Source organism: Pinus tabuliformis, chromosome 8 (genome assembly GCF_031772625.1).
Source record: "Pinus tabuliformis cultivar Carrire ecotype Pingquan chromosome 8, CPIR1, whole genome shotgun sequence".
Lineage (NCBI taxonomy): Eukaryota > Viridiplantae > Streptophyta > Pinopsida > Pinales > Pinaceae > Pinus > Pinus tabuliformis.
This window is the reverse complement of record NC_142294.1, coordinates 36,270,276-36,288,331: the sequence shown is the minus strand read 5'-3', so window position 1 is coordinate 36,288,331 and position 18,056 is coordinate 36,270,276. Positions and strand designations below refer to the sequence as shown.

General features: G+C 39.9%; 1 long non-coding RNA gene across 1 annotated transcript in view; it reads left to right on the top strand.

Annotated features, from left to right (window-relative positions):
- The window catches only part of LOC149234003 (uncharacterized), a 48,375-nt gene extending 30,679 nt beyond the window's left edge, over positions 1-17,696 (top strand). Inside the window, exon 3 of the long non-coding RNA XR_016268202.1 lies at positions 17,456-17,696. This is a non-coding gene — a long non-coding RNA (uncharacterized LOC149234003). The remainder of the gene's footprint in view (positions 1-17,455) is intronic.
- Positions 17,697-18,056: the final 360 nt, after the last annotated feature.

Below are 18,056 nucleotides of genomic sequence, written 5' to 3'. Positions count from 1 at the left end.
AAAGATGGAACGTTCAGGACCAGTGTTTTTTATATTGGAGGGCACCAGCTTGAGATGGAGCCGGCAGATATCTACTTTCTCATTGGTTTGCCCAAGAGAGGCAAACACTTGACTCTGTTCGGGACTAGGGCAGGTGGCCAGTCTATCGCTAGTCTCCGACTAGAGTGGTGTAACACTCAGTCTCAGGAGAAGGGGATAGAGATCAAAACTATATCCCGTCCTGAACTTATGGTGATTGCCTTTACAACTACCAGACTTTGCGGGGCTGCTGCTTTACACATTGCCACTGGATCCCAGATGCGGATGGCAATTGATTGCTATCGAGGTACCATTTTCAACTGGTGTGATGCTGTGTTGGCCAATGTAAAAGGCCAACTGACTAGAGCCAAAAACGGACAGCTAAAGACCTTTGGTTATGGGGCTTTAGCTGTGAGTTTTGGCTTAGAGAGGGTTCCGATGCTGATCCCACAACAACTCACTATTGAGGTTGGGCTTCCTCGAGAGCCCAAATTGATGTGATGGGTTGTGGTTATGGCCCGTCATCCTGATGAGGGGACGGAGGTCGTCCGATTTACTTCGGAGTACTTTCAATGGTTAGAAGACCATGTCTTTTCTATACAGGATTTTCCTTATGCCGGAGTTGATTTTTGTGGAGATCCGGACATGGTTCTTCCACCGGGAGAACAATGGGATGATACAGGTAACTTCATTTTTCACAAGTTTTTTAAATTGTCTATTATTTTTGTTTGTTTTATATCGTCTCAAAACTGATAGTAATAATTTTCAAAATGCAGATGTAGGCCCACGACGTCCAGCCAATCTCTGGCCTTACGAGAGGAGACTACCAGTTGCAGCGGCACCAGCCCCACAAGACGAGGCCACAGAGACTTTGGCTGAGTTGGAAAGTGACCTGGAGCGTCTTACAACAGATATACCAGAGACTACCATAGATGATATTCCAATCAGGCTTCAGCACTATGTAGTCGGGGTCCCAGGACCTTTTAGGAGGTTCTTGTGTAGGGTGGCTCGTGCAGTGGTGTCATATAGAGATCATCACCAGTGATTGGATGGTCGTTTTGTAGACACATGTGACGTTTTGGTTTTTTGTACTTATCATTTTTGCTGATCATAAGGTGTTTTTCAACCTATGATCGAAGATGATGTATTTTTTGACACACTCCTATATATATATATATATCATTATTACCGGCTTATCTTGTAAATCATGTTATGGAATGATTTTAAATTTACATGTACGATTATTGCAAATGTCTGTTTAACATTCGAGAAGCAATTGCATCTGCTAATGTATTTAAAGACCTTGGAATATGCTGATATTCAATGTAATCAAACTCACGTTCCAAGAGACGCACTCTCAAAAATAACCTTAATAACACTGGATTTCTAATGGCATACACTCTATTAAGCTGTAATACAACGAGTTCAGAATCTAACCTCACTATCAAACTCCGAATCCCAAATGAAATAGATTTAGAAAATAACTCAATCACTGCACTGTACTCGGCAATGTTGTTTGTTGTTTGACCGAGGCTTACCCCATGCATAGAAACTAACTCGTCAGAGGGCGAATAGATAACCCAAGCTGCGGAAGAGATGTTCCGTGTACTATGACAAGCACCATCAGCAATCCAATGTATGTTTGGAGAGGCATCGATATCTGCAATATCAAGAGTAAAACTAAGATAAGCCAGAATAATGACGAAAAACACTCTTTAAGCTAAGCACACTTTTTAAACCAAAACACACTTGCTAGAAAGAAAAACTAACCTAACTAAAAATCTCCACACCCTTTCTTTTAAGCATAATACCTCTTCAAGTAAAGACCATTTCTGGGTTTACCTAAAGAGTCCCCGTCAAAGTCTACCAACTCATAGGCCCCTTTTGCTAGCTTTCGCTTGACAATATAGGGCCCATGCCACATAGGAACGAATTTTCCAGCACCTAATTTATCATTAGCTTGATCATATAATAACACTAGGTCTCCTTCCGAAAAATTTCGATCATACTGAGCTTTCATACGTTTTGCGCGAGTCTCGATCGCCAATGCAGCATCACGTCGATTCTAATCTAATTGAGCTAAGTATAATAAACGCTTTTCCTCTTCGGAAGTAGCTGGAAGTAACTCGATGGCCATTTGCAGTGATGGGATTTCACATTCAATGGGTAGCACAACTTCCAAACCATAAACTAGTTGGAAAGGAGTGAACCCTGTTGATGTTTTCACTGAGGTTCGGTACGCCCAAAGTGCTGAAAATAACATGTTGTGCCAATTCGACCGATGAATACCAATGATTCGTCGGATCATGATAACTAAAACTTTGTTGATGGACTCAACCAGACCATTTGCTTGTGGATAATAAGGAGTTGAACTATCATGACGCAAACCAAGCTGGCCTGTAAGTTCTGTCATCATAACGTTTCGAAAATGGCGCCCATGGTCAGTGATTATCGCTTGTGGGACACCAAACCTAGCAATTATATGATTGAACATGAAAATTGCAGTTGTCTTGCCGTCTGCCTCGAATGTAGGCATCGCCTCGGCCCATTTAGTAAAATAATCTACCGCAAGGATGATATACGCATGCCCCCCCGCCGAGTGAGGGTTACATGTAATAAAATCGATACCCCATTTGGCAAAAGGACCAACGACAATTATAGGGTGGAGAGGAGCAGGTGGAGTGCGCATCTTTTGATCAAGCACTTGATAGTTGTGGCATTTTTGGACCGCAGTAATACAATCTTTAAACAAGGACGACCAGAAGTAGCCAGCGCGCAATATCTTTTGGGCTGTGGCATACCCAGACATATGACCGCCACACGCTCCAGAGTGACAGTCATTTAGAACCCTTTCAGCCTCTTCGTGAGTTAAGCAACGTCGAAAAATAGAGTCTGCCCCACGGCGATAAAGAGTATCTCCAATAATTTTGTATTGTTGGGACTGGAATCGAATTTTCCGACGTTCCGACTTTGAAACTTCGGGCCGAAAGGATTGGGTCTGGAGATAGACGATGATATCCCCATACCACGGATCTAAAGTGCTGATTAGAAACAAAGATTCGTCCGCAATGAGCTCCTCTGCCACAGTTTCCGTGTCAGCACGCGGGAAGTCACACATTAACTCTGCAAAAACTAAAGAATTCTTAGACTTAGATTTCTCAAACTCCAAGTCGAACTCCTGCAGGATAACAATCCATTTAGAGTACTTGCCCCCTAGCAATTGTTTGGTCAAAATGTAGATCATAGGGTTGCAATCCGAAATGATTGTAGTTTTACGTAGTAAAATGTAGTGACTAAAACGTTGGATAGCTTGAACGGCTGCCAATGCCAATTTCTCCACATGTGAGTATTTTAGCTCAGTTGGATTTAACGTTCGACTAAGGTAATATATCACATGTTCCGTTCCTAATTCATCTTCCTGAACTAAGACCATTCCAATGGTGGAATGGGAGGCGACGAGATACAAAAAGTAATCCTGGTTGTAGTTGGGAGGATGCAACAACGATGCATGGGTCAACGCGTGTTTGAGTGCATCAAAATATTTCTGAGCTATCTCATCCCAAGAGAATTGAGCGTTCTGTTTCAACAACCGTGTAAAACCCTTTGTAACCTCGGCGTAGTTAGGAATGAATCGTCGTAAAAAGTTTGCTTTCCCCTGCAAACTTTGGAGTTGGCGAAGACTCGAAGGAGGAGGCAATTTGATGATAGCTTCTACCTTCGAGGGATCGACGCGAATGCCGGCTTTCGAAACTACAAATCCTAGCAATCGTCCCGCTTCTATACAGAAGACACATTTGTGTGGGTTCAACCGAATATGATAATGCCTACACCTCATGAAGATTGCTCGTAAATGGACAAGGTGATCAACTCGATGTAATGAATGAGCAGGCAAATCATCGAGATACGGTTGCACAATGTGTTTGATGTCATGAAACGCATAAGACATCGCCCTTTGAAAAGTTGCTCCGGCATTCTTTAGCCCAAAAGGCAATTTGCAATAAGCAAATGTCCCCCATGGACAAATGAAAGCCGTTTTTGGTTGATCGATAGGTAGAATATTGATTTGATTGTATCCAGAAAAACCATCCATAAAGGAAAATATTTCGCTACCGGCACAATCATCAATGATTTGATCGATATAGGGAGTTGGGTAGTTTTCCTTTGGACAAGCTCAATTAATGTCCCTATAATCGATGCATATTCTTATTGTTCCCTGTTTTTTGTTAACCGGAACAATATTCGATACCCAATCCGTTAACGGGATAGGATAAATGAAACCTGCTTTCAATAGTTTTTCAACTTACGCTTTAATTGCAGCAACTTTTCGTGGGTGAATCTGACGCAAATGTTGCCGGACGGGTTTAGCATCCGGGTACGTCTTGATCTCATGAACAACAATCGCGGGATCAATTCCTGGCATTTCCTCATAAGACCAGGCAAACACGTCGCAAAATTCTTGAAATAGGGCCTTGTATGTCTGAATTTCGTCATCTGTACACGAGGCACCTATATGAATGTTCTCAACAATTCCAAGCTTAACCGAAATGTCAATGGGAATAGTTCGAGAGATGTTTCCCAAATTCAGCTCTGAATCAGGATGTTTCATGGGATTTTGAGCTTCCTTGACATATTCAACTGTAAAGATTGATGAGAAATCATTTTCAAAACGATCATCCTCAGGTAAAAACAAAGATCTATGATGGAGATCGTCCCATGGTAAATCATCTATGCACAGGACTTCACAAAGTTTCTCGTCAGATGAAACAACTTCGGGAAACGCTATTAACTCCGAGGTTGATGTGAAAAGTGATTCCTCACGGACCACATTCATTAGGTCGATTCTGGTTGAACACGGGTCGGTAAAAGACTGCATGGCTTCATAGGCAATTTCATATGGACTCAAAGGCATAAAATTACCAAATGAGTCTATTTCAGATTCAGAAGGAACAATCCAAGGATCGTCATAAAAAATAGTGTCTGATGTAATCATATGAATGGTTGCAAATGAAGATGATGCATTGATTGGAGGAAAAGGAAAAGTTCCCAGTAAACTGGTATCTTTAACTAATCCTACTCCAACATCCTTATATGGGATAGTCATTTTACCGACATGCTGAATACTCTCTGAAGAGGCTGGGTCGGATGAAAAGTAAGCCAGCTGGTCTATTGTTACGATCTTTCCATTATGTGGGAACTTTATTACTCGGAAGACCGACGAAACGACCGCTGTCATAACGTAAGACCAACTTCGACCCAAGAGAAGGTTGTAGTCTAGAGGGGCATCAACCACCTCCACATCTAGACTAACGGTTTTTCCTTCAACCCCTATAGGCAAATCCTGTAGAATGCCAAAAGGGTGAAACCCACGACCATCAAAGGCCTTAAGAATTGTCGGGGATTGATTAAGTGAAGGAGAACCAAGCGATCTCCAACACTGTATCGACATAATACACGTTGAAGCTCCCTCATCAATTATAGTCCGATGAATAGGCCTGTTTTTGACTATCACTGGGATCTGGAAAGCCATTTGATGAGGCAAACGCGGTGTACTATTTTCTAGATCAAAGATTATTAGGTTCGGGTCCTGAACATCAACAGCTCCTATAGCCGACAAAAGTAATTTACGCTGTGCTGGGCATGATTGCAGCACTTCCAAAGCCGACATTGCTGAGTGTGAAACAGCTAAGTCCTCAACAATGTTATAATTCTGGGCCGCTCTCGCATGTGGATTGAAAGCAGACTTTCGAAGTATACCCTTGGCGGGCGGTTTGATTACTAAGTCTGGATTAGGCTTTTCGATCTGTAGTGGATCGGAACCGGGAGCTGAGGTTGATGGATTAGAATGAGAAGATTCTGCTTCTTTGTCATCAACAGGACTTTTACTACCATAATCTTGCGATCGAGTCGCAATCCTTACATGGGACATCATCAATATGAGTTCTTCATTGGCACTCGAGGAAGAACCTATCATCTTGCTATCTTGTTTTGGAAATGGATCCTTCAAAATAGCAGGAGTTTGGGAACCTTTGACGATTTTCGCAACCTCCGCTCGATGAGGGCAGTCTCTTGTAAAGTGTTCCTCTTCACAAATAAGACAAGGATATCGAGGTTTGCGCTTTTCATCACTGGATTCCGCCTTTTCGGATTTCTCTTTTGAACTTTTGTTCGTTTTATTCTTCTTCTTCCCTTTCTTCTTCCCACCGGATTTTGATTTAGCTGTAGATGACTCTACATCATGAATATCGGCGGAGATTTCAGCGGAAGAATCTCCTGTCGGGGAATCAGGCAAGGTTATGATAAGAGAAGAATTCTTGGAAGACTTCTTCTTACTTTTAGTGTTAACCGTACCAATCATACCATCAGCGGCATGAGATCCCGAAGGAGCTGCAACGATTTGATTTGACTTGGGAAGATCGGGGATTTTTTCGTGTAACGTACCTGACTGAGTATAAACTAAGTCAAGGTACTGTGCTTGAGAAATCACTTGCTCCTCAGTAACTACTCCGACCTTAGCTACGTCTTCAGTAATCTTCGGTAACAATGATTTAACAAACCATTCAGCTAAGATCTGGTCCGGGATAAAAACTTTCACTAATCGCCTTCGACGTCTCCATTCATGAATATGATCGGAAATATAAGTGGACGTCGATTGCTTTAACGAAGTTAGTAACTCCGTGCCATTATCATATCTGACCGACAACTGAAAATGAGTTAAAAATGAGGTAGTTAACTGGTTAAAATTATAAAAAGAGGCCCGTGGTAACTCAATATACCACTTGGCCGCAAGACCAATGAGAGTGCGCTGGAAAAGACGTAAGCGGATCGAATCATCCGAGATGGAATTAGAGGCACACCAGAGGTGGTAAGTCATCACATGGTTCGACGGGTCCTCTCCAGATTTACCTTCGAACTTGGGAATGTCACTGGGCAACTTATTCGGCATTGTCGACCCAAACGGAAGATAATTAATTGGATCGTTCGTTATGTGTGACAAGTCTGGTAAGTCCAAAGTTGCAATAAACGGTAGCTGCCGATTAGGATCCCTAAAACTCTGGGTCATGAGACCAGCCCCAGGAGGAGGATATCCAGGATAACTAGGAATAGGAATCGCGTTCGGGATATTGTATCCTCCTGGAAAACCAGGATTAACTGGACCGTACTGGGGTTGTTGTGGTTGTTGATAAGTGTACCCAGGATATGGTTGATACTGATAAACTGGCTGCTGGACAGCAGGACCGAATTGGTACTGTCCCTGGTACGGTTGATAAGTGAATTGTGGTTGACTTGTGACAACCGTACTTAAACCAGGTTGTCCTACAGGCATCTGAACCGTAGTTTGAATCGTGGATCCAGGCGGTGGTAAAGATGTCTGAGGAGTAGATACAGGAACAGTAGAAACCGGAGCTGTCGATACTCCAGAAGTAGGTGGGGTAGATTGAACAGATGTTGCGGCAGTTGCAGCAGTCGTTTGAGATGGAATACGAGGCACAGTAGGCCCAGACTGAGAAACTACCGAAGGTACAGAAGTTTGAATATTAGACTGGACTGGTTTCTGGGGTGAACCAGAAACTAAGGGTTGTCCAGTTTGAGATGACAACTGTACATTGGGCTGCAACACCTGTTGAGTTTGCGATGGATCCCACACTATGTTTATTCCAGGGTACTGACCCATAATAGGTTGAGATCCAAAACCGGGTTGAGGGTAGGATTGATAATTGAAAGGTACATTTCCCATTCCTTGAACATAAGTTTGACCTTGGGGTGGTTGGAAACCTTGGTTCGAGTACTGACCTTGGGGTAGATACCCTTGAGGCATGTACTAATACTGGGGTTGACCTTGAGGTAAAAATTGATACTGGGGTTGACCTTGGGGTACATATTGAGTATGGGGTTGACCTTGAGGAACGTAATGTACCGTAGGCACGTACTGTCCTTGAGGTTGCCCCCCAGGCGTTAATTGAGGCTGCCCCCCAGGCAGTAACTGGCCACCTTGAGGTTGAGAATTGGGAATAGAACCTGACATCATAAGAATGTCTTCTACGCTCAACGGCTTTGCACCATTGCTTCCAGTGAATAACCTTTGTTCAATGGGTTGAGGAGATGCTCCCGAAAAAGTACCAGAAAGTGACTGATACCCAGAGGGAACATAAGGACCACCGTACAAAAAAGATTCAGGCGATTGAGTAAACATGGACGACTGACCTGACATATTTACGGGAGTATAAAAACCCCTAGGTGGATAAGGAGCACGAGGTGGTGAAAAACTTAACACTGAGTTGTCCAAATAATTAGTTAAAGAAAGATACCAAGTAGTACTTCTAGGTGGACTGTAAAAAATTGATTCACGCTCCCTTAGATCAATAGTAGGTTGATTTTCAGGGATAGGGATACCTATTTCTTCTTCCGGAGCAAGTCCTTCAATAGCTATCAAACCAGAAGGAAGATTTTCGGTGATTACTCTTTCTACCCTAGGTGAATTAGGAGCACTAGAAGCTGGAGAGACAAACCCCGATGTTGGAGTAACAGGTTCAGATATCTCAGGTTCTTCACCTATATCACTAGTAGATGAAAAGCTACCAGCAAGTTCGGAAACCAAAATAGCTTCAGGATTATAACCTGTTTCTAGAGTTTGGTAATCAGGATGAACAACCAACGAAGACTCTCCTTCTTCAGGTGACCCAACTTTACTGCCACTAGGAGTTACGAGGACTTTCAAACCTTCGTAATGGCCCGAGACTTCTTCAGGAGGTTGGTCCCGAAGTCTATGGGACTTCCTCAACAAATCAGCCACGGTTACAACCTCAGGAGACTGGCCCCGAAGTCTACGGGACTGTCTAGGTAATTCAGCCACAGCTAAAAACTTTTAACTACTGCACACGCAAACAAAGTAAAATCTCAAAGCAAACCGCTTAAAGTCTTTAAAGAACCAAACAAATTTGAATCACACGCTTAAAGAATCTAGGGCGTCAAACCACACACAAACAATAACTTTCCGGACCGAAAACACTAGTTGGTGATGAAATCCAACATCGCAGAATTCAGTACAGAAATGGCGGGTGGAACAGTTACCCCGGCAACCTGCTTAATGAATAGACTGGACCAAGTTCCTCCACTTTAACCGTCTCGAGTGAAGTGAACCCTCCAGAAAATCCAAGTGAGTCTAGCCGACATCTGCTCCAGGTACAGTGGGATCTTCCCTCCACCGTCACCTTAGGAAGAATCCTAAAGATAATAGTCACTAAGGTCACCAACAACAACAAATATACCTGGGGGAACAGTCTACGATCCGATACGCACGCAAGGGCAGAGTAACAAGCTCAATCCCCTTGTCGGCTCCTTGACAATAATCCAAGGTTTACCGACAACTGACCCCAGGCTCCTCGACAATGGTTAATCCGAGGTTTACCGTTTGTAGTACGTGCATATTTGGCGTCATTCCCAATGAAGGAGGATTGATCCCCTCACTGGTTCGGACACGATCTCGTGCTTCTCCTTTAAGAGGAGCTTTCCCAGTGCATAAATGTAACAATTGGATTTATCCTACCGCAAGATAAGCTACTTGTTTGTTTTTACTATCTTGGAGAGTTAATTACTCTCCTACTCCAAGACACTAGCCTGATCTATGTTGGTGTATCAAAGCCCTAGTAAATAAAAAGTTATTAAGTTAATTTTACTTTAAGCGTTATTTTTTATGGCTTTTCTTTAGGACAAAAGGTAGTGGAGATGAAACTTATGATGTGTAGACTCGACTCAAATCCACTAAAAAGATGCACCTAGGATGAAAAAACAATCTTTCCTTTTCAATGAATTCCCTAGCTAAGAGAGTTGGAGAATGCAAAATTTATAAAGACAATTTTCTTAGCAATGAAAATCAAAGAAAAAATCTCTTTATCTTTTCCAAAGCACACAACACAAGACCACTAATTATTTCACGAAAACTTCCTTTCTCTTTTCAAAGACTTCAAACGCTACTAAAACAAACTTTCTTCAAAAGAGATTTTGTATTTTTCCTATTTTAACAAAGCATGTAAAACTACTTAACAAAAATCAATTTTAAGATCTATGAAAATCTAAGAGAAATTTACCTAAAAGCAAATCTAATGAGGTAAAAGCCTACAAAATATAATTCCAGGTTGTTTTACTCAGTTACAATTCAACCAAGGGCTAATTCATGCAGAAACATAAATCAGTCAAAAACAAAAATAAAAAGCTCTTGTTCTTTTTCTTAAGAATGAAATTCACAGCTTAACCAACAAGCCTTCTCGAAATTCCGCAAAGAGACAACACAACGGTAGGTTTCTCAAACAAAGGTGGATTTTACGAATGGTCTGACTCCTAAGAAGACTGAAAAGACCAGGGATATCCAAGGTTTTTACAACTTCTAAATCCAGAGTCACTACAAGACCAATACAAAAATCAAACCTAGGGCTAGAATTTCTATGAACTTCACTAAAACCCTTGATGCTAATGAAACAAGCCTAGATGAAAGCTTCTGACAGGTAACCAGTGGATCTGGGCAGCAATAAATAAGCTATAAACAAGATCTAATAGGTAAAAAAGGAAAAAATTGAAATTTTCTAAACTTTTGACAGGGTACACAGGCAGCCCGTTTGCACAGGTGCGGCCACGCTCTGTGTGCAAAGAAGAAGTGCGTACAGGTACGCACTGTGCTTAAATCAGAGGGTGCGTACTTCTCTCAAAAACAAGAAAAATAAAAACTAACTCAATCCTAAGCTATTATACCCAAATTCACAGTCAATCAGTCAAAAACTAGAAAGAAATCAACGTTTCTGAAATCAAAGTATCAATCAAAAGAGAAATCAATCAAATCCATGGATTCCCCAGTGGAGTCGCCATTTTGTCATGCGGAAAGAGTCAATTTTGCGGACAAAACCGACCTCCCTAGAAACTAAGGCGTTTCTAGTGACAAACAAAACAATCAAGCACTATCTTTCCCTAAATATGCATTTAAAATAAGAGCAACCAGGTGTTTAAGGATTACCTTTAGTCCAACGTTGTTTGTAGGGGCCAAGCCTCTTGGATCCAGATGAGCTCCTCTCCATGAAGCCTGCATACACAAACAAGCAAACGATTACATAGCACCTGAATAACTCATATAATAAAACATATTCTTCATAAATACCAAGGAGTTTATGAAACAAATTATATATAACAACTTGTTGAGAAAAATGAACTTAATTGTATTAATTGGAAACAAAAGAAACCTTACAACCAATGCCTTGGTGTTGTGCAGGTCCCTCCCAGGGTCCAGCAAGAGTTCTCCTCTACTTTGATCAGCTCACCCACTTCCAAATGAAGCTAAGAAAGGAATGGGATATCTCCTCTCAAACTCTATAAGGGAGTCCTAATTTCAGCAGCATCTACCCTTAGGAATGTTCAGCTTTCAACCTCCCTTGCCTCTGGCCCAATGCTTGTATTTATAATGCTTTGGAGGAAGTTAAACATGTCCACCATCAATGGGATAAGCCCCTCTTTCAAAGGGATAGCTCCCCTCTTCATGGGATAAGTTTCTCTTTCATTGGGATGCATGAACCATCTGGAGGCGCTCAATCCACGTCAAACCATCTTCTAGAATGCTCTAGAATTGACCGCAAGTAAGTTTTTTGAAGTAAAACTCGCGCCTTTTGACTTTTACAGGGGTACGCACCCACCCCTTTACAGACAGAGCGTACAAGTACGCAGGTATTATGTACTTGAGGTGCGGGCATGCAGGTAAGAGTAAGAGAAAGTGCGGAACCAGAGTTATATTGATTTTTAAAGGCTTTCTCTCTTTTTTTGGAGTTTGACATGAGGAGCAGAGGTATAAGACTTGCCAAGGAGGACAATATGGTTATTGATGGAGCCATACTGACTGCAAATAGTCATGGTGACAAATTTTAGTGTAACAGCCATATGATTGACTCCAATTTGCAGCTTCCAACCATGGAAGTATTGAGTACCCATACCTCACATTTGCACTACTGAACCCTGCATTAAGTGGAGGTGTGTAAGGAGCATACATAGAATTGGCACCAACTTTGGTAGGAATAAGGCAAGTGGGTAAACCCTCAGTTTGAAAGTGAGGCACTTGAATGTTTATGAGATCTTGGAATAATGGTGTATTATCTGCAATGGAGTCCAATGAGTTTGAAATAATCCTGGTTTCATTAGCTATTCTTGTATCATTGTCAACCATATTGATCATCCCTTGTTCCTTTTCAAGCATTTGTTGTGCCTTTCGTTTTTCCTTTTCCTGTCTTTCCATTTGCTTTTGTTGGTCCTTAACTTGCATTGCTTTATCTCTTTCAATCCTTTCATCTGCTTGACGTTGTGCTGCAACAATCCTTGCTGCCTTCTTCTCCTTGACTAGATCCTTCTTTTTCTGTTTTAATTCTTGCATTTCAAATTTGTTTTTTTCAGACTCAACTAACAGGTTTATATAGTCCTATGAGGTGAGTAACTGTGAGCTTCGGCCCAGACAAAGACTACCCGGTGCACCTTGCTTTTTTTTCATTGATACTCTTTGTACTGGTAGCTTTAGGAACCGTCCAAGTGTCTTCTCCACCCCTCCCACCTGCATATCATTGCTTGGTACTTCCCTTTCAGTATCTGTTGGAACTGATTGAACTACATCATTATCTTCATTATCTTCATTTGATTCCTCATTATGTCCTTCATCTTCTTCCATTGATCTATTGTACACAAAAAAATGAACAATTTCACTGTTCAATTCTACTGGTTGTGAGGGCATGTTCATGCTTTCTTCATTGGTTGCTGAGACACTATGTGCATTCATATTGATCATTGCTTCTGCTAACCATGAAGGTGGGGTTACTTGGCTTGGCAATGTCAATTGGTCATTGTCAACTGCATGTTCAACAATATCATTAACAATATCAGCAACAGGAATTTCATGTTCTTGAGTTGGTGGAACGATCTCCATGTTACTGCGAATTTGTTCATTGTTATATTGTGTTTCACATACAGTTTCATCATCTTTAGCATATAAGTGTCCTTGAGACAAGGAAATCATATTACTAGCTGCAACAACATCATCTTGGTCATCTACTTCTTGCACTTCAACACCTGTTTGGGCATTCCCTTCTTCCTGACCATCCACATGAAACGCTTGGCTACAACCAGTATCATGCATAAGAGCATCATAGTTCAGTGGCCAGATTCCTGTCCTCCTAAAGCCAGCCTTGATATTTGATGGTGTCAAAGCCCTTTTAAAAGCTTTACTTGCAAGCTCTGCTAGCTCAAACCTTTTCACCTCAACCCCTGGATTCTTTGCCATCCATGCAACGCGCTCCAACCTGAAATAGTTCTTGAAGGGGCCAAACACACTAACATCAAGGGGTTGCAGTCTATGAGTGGTATGAGCTGGCAATGTCAACAGGTCGATGCCTAAATTGTTTACTTCCTCAATTGTTTGTATAGCCATGTGGCTCCCATGGCCATCTAATATCAAAAGGTGTCTGTTATTAGGCGAGATTCCACCTGGTACCGATGCAACAAAGTGAAAAAGCCAACTTAGAAACAGTTCTTTAGTCATCCATGCATGGGGATGTGTAGCCATGCATGCACCTGGTTCACAGTTCTGTATATAGTTTTTAGTTCATTTTTACCTTTGAATAGATAAAATACTGGGATTGAAGTACCAATTGCATTGACACAACATAAAATAGTTATCCACTCCCTGATCTTGGGCAAAATATTTGGCACATTTCGGCTCCCTCTCTTGGCAATTACCCGCATGCCACAATTCCTCCCTGCCTGTAAACCTATTTCATCACAGTTCCCTATATGGTTTGCTCCATAAGAATGTTTATCGTAAGCACTAGAAACTGTTTCATAGAACTTTTGCACAACTGTAGGGCGCAAATTTAATGCTCTGTCTCTGTCAAGGCCCTCAGCAGTATGCAATACAATTTCTGGATGCCTTTTTTTAAACCCAAACCACCATAATTTACCAGGAAACCCATATTTGAATGGGTTTGGCCTCCCTTGACAGATTTGAGCAACTGTTGATTTGAGTTGTATCAACTCTAGCTCATGTCCCAGTTGGGACATCTCTTTACACCACTCAACCACCTCGGCCTCCTCCTCCTCAGTCATAACTGTAAGAGGCCCTCTACGTTTTGTATGAGTCAGTCTATTTATCCAATAATGTATTGATGAGGGAGGAATACCATGTTTTTTTGCAAATGCCTGAACTGAGTATCCATGAAACTCTATGTCGTCAATTGCAACTAACATTTGTTCTTTTTTCCATCCTCTTATAGCACTGATCTTTTTAGTTGAGCTTGCCCCTTGGACTGTTGTTGATGGTGGTTCTGTGGCTGATGGTGTGTTAACGTCAGCTGCTGTCACATGGTCATCCTCAACAATGTTCCCTGGTGCATTGTTGGCATTGACATCTGCTGGCCTGTCATCGTCAGACGATGTGCATCGCAGCTGCGCACCCCTTGTCACTCTCTTGCAACTTCTCCTTGTACGAGCATAGTAACTTCCTTTTGCCATAGATGCAACAACCTGTAAAATTATTGCATGCATTTAGACATTAGAATATTTGTAAATTATGCTTTATTACTTCTGCAAAAATACTTTTTCTTTATTACAGGAAATTATCAACATGTATGTTACAGGAAATCGAATTGCATTACTTATGTTACAGGAAATCGAATTGCATTATTTCGTAGTCTCTCAATTGCCTGCCTATTCATCAGTTTAGCAACTTTAATATGGATTCAAGTAGCATTCTATGATAGTTCTTTCAAATATCATTTTCCATTTTTTTTGCTGTTTGACATTGCCAAAAATGTCTCAGTACTGCAACTTCTCTGTAGAGGTGGGGGAGACCAGAACGATATTGGAACCCTTGGGGATGGCTTGATACTCTGTCTATCCCATTAAGGGTTCAGTGGTGAAGTGGGATTTTGTTTTTGTAATGGAGATGAAATTGTTTTGCGTTTCTGATGTTGTTTCTTGTTGATGTGGCTTAGATTCATTTGAAATGCTGTTTTTTGCATGTATTAATAGCCTTACAATGGATCGGGGGTTTTGATACATAGCCTAAGTGTTTTTGCTTTAAACCCTTGTAAATCTATCTGTGCTAGATTCCTTGAAGAGTCCACTAGTTCCAATTGTAACTCTTTATGATCTTTATGGAGTACATATGTTGTGTACGCTGACAATGGCACCAAATGACCGACAATGTAACACTTGCTTATAAATTCTTATAACCAAAACCCAAAGTGATCCAAGAAATTTTGCAATTAAGCTATTTTTCCATGTATTCATCTGTTTTCATAATGAGAGTAAATGTTTCACTTTCATAGGGCAGTGTCAAAATTTTGCAAATTTCATTCCAAGTAAATCAATAGTTCATCAATTTAGCAACTTTTATATGGATTCAAGTAGGATTCTATGATAGTTGTTTCAAATATCATTTTCCATTTACTTTCAACAGCTTTATACAACTAAACCAATGAGGTATGTAAACATGTATGAATTACGTCATTCTCCTTATACCTGTTAAAGATTAGGGAATACAGGTAATAAGCAGGTCTATTCAATATGTACTTACCCTATAGAGTATAGTGTAATCATTACTAATCGTTGAATCAGTGCCATAAGTAGAACCATGGAAATAAAAGTAATGAGGAAACAGAGCTTGTTACATTAGGATATGCATATACAGTGATTACAGTCTATCCATATGTATTGATTATGGAGAGAACGATACTCTATATACCAATAAGAAAAAAGGTATTTATATAATAGGAATGACTAAGAGCGAGAACCCCGGGATATCATGTTGTATATTGATTAGCTTGTCACCTTTGTACCTTATCTAAGCTTATGACAAGCTATGGAATTAGAACACAGTAGTTACACATGACTCTTTCTAACCATGCTTGTTTACCTAATCACTTGCTTGTCTCATTCTCATTACACTCGGCATAAGTAATAGCACATATATTTTATAAGTAACATCATCTAAAGGTTGACCTATCAGTACTAACCTAAGAAATACATGTATATATATGATAAAGTACGTGTATCACTGGTTGGTTATCTCCCTAATAGACTGGACTCAGCTTTAATATAGATATAACATATGTAATTATATAGAGCTTTGTTCTAGCTCACTCATAGATAAGGGTGAACTAAAACCATGCTTAGATACTAATACGAGCTTTTTAGTGTATAGAGCTTACTAGTGATAAGATGAATGAGATCCATTGAATATGATACATACCTTTGTTCAATGTATTATGTTATATAGCTTATACAACTTAGCTTCATACTAGATCACGTATTGAGTAAGATACACGAGTTTCATCAATTCCAGTACTCTAACCGTACTCATACTAGTATACCTGTTTTAACTTATAAGTAATCTGCATAGGTATATCCCTAATTAACACTATCATAACATATAAGAAACATAGACCCTTAGTAATACATGTTCCTTATCACTAGTCTCAAGCTTCATTAGTATCACTAAACAATTACTCAGCTTAGGCTATGATCAGAGCTTGTATCGTTTCATCATAGTTCATAAGGTAAGCATATCCATATTCAACATACAAAAAACAACACGTTTTAAGCATAAGATGTAATCAGAGCTATGACCAAGTTGGTTGATTAGATGGATACGACTGTATTCAATAGGTTCAATTCCTATAAGCTAAACAAGTTGTGACTACAGTACTAACACGACATACGTAACCTCTGTGATATGTAAGCTGTAATCACTATGAAGCTGATGATCGAATAAGTGTTGCCATAATAAGCTAGAACACATACATGAACTCTGTATAAAAAAGGTTAACTGTAACCCTATGGACAGAACTATAAGAACAACGACTTTCAATGGCTATTTGTGAAACCATCCATGTATCCTTCTAGCAGTTATGGCCAGACAGATCATGTAAGAAATCTGATAAATGAAAACAATGAAAACAGAACTGTAAGAAGAATGAGTTGTAATTCATATAACTAACTTGGATATATTGGCCACTGTTTTGTGATGTTGTCTTCAAGTTTGTTGAACAGTTTGAAAGCATAAGATGCAACTTCAACAGTGGGTGGACTTCTTTTATAGTTTTGGGGACTTGAATTTAATTGGTGGACATGGATGCACATGGATTGCAATGGCTTCATTTTGAATGTGTGGTATGGATTTAATTTGATGTGATCTAATGGTTGGGAATTGGTTATTTGTTGATCCATGTGCTTTGATCTGTTTTAATGAGAAATAGAGTGAGTTGGGTGTCATTTATTGCAGTTATTGGGTCTGGGTGTCATTTATTGAACAAAGTGGGTTTAAATGTTATTGGGTTGGGTGTCATTTATTGAACATAGGGTGTTTAGTTGTTGAACAACACAACAGTTATGGCTGACATACATTCCCTTTTGTTATGTGTAGGTAGGCATATTTATTTGGGATGCAAAGCTGCAGTTCTGATGAGTGGGGGTTGAAGTGACTGCTGCTTTGTACTTCTGGAATAGACCATTTTGGAAGCCTTTATGGCTTTAGCTATTTTCTACTTGGGTCAATATGGTTTGTAGTGTTAAGTAGTAAAATACTATTTATGGACAGTTGTGGGCCCAGTCAATGTATGGGGAAATTTTGGACATAAATTAATACTTATTTATACTTAATGTTATTTATTTTTGTTTAAATTTTGGTTTCAAAAGTCTCAATTTATGGTGGTTTGGTAAGACCAGTACTATATCAATTACTGGTCCTGCACAACATTAGGAATCTCTCCCCTACATCCACCTCAGATTAAAATATTAATATTTCAACTACAGACTAATAAATTTTCAATTTCAAATAGTATTATATTACATGAATTTTAATATATTTATTAAAACTTTAAAAAATGTTAAAATATATTATTTCAACTACAGGCTAATAAATTTTCAATTTCAAATAATATATACGTATTACATGAATTTTAATATATTTATTAAAACTTAAAAAAATAATAATATTATATATAATATATTAAATTTCAATATAT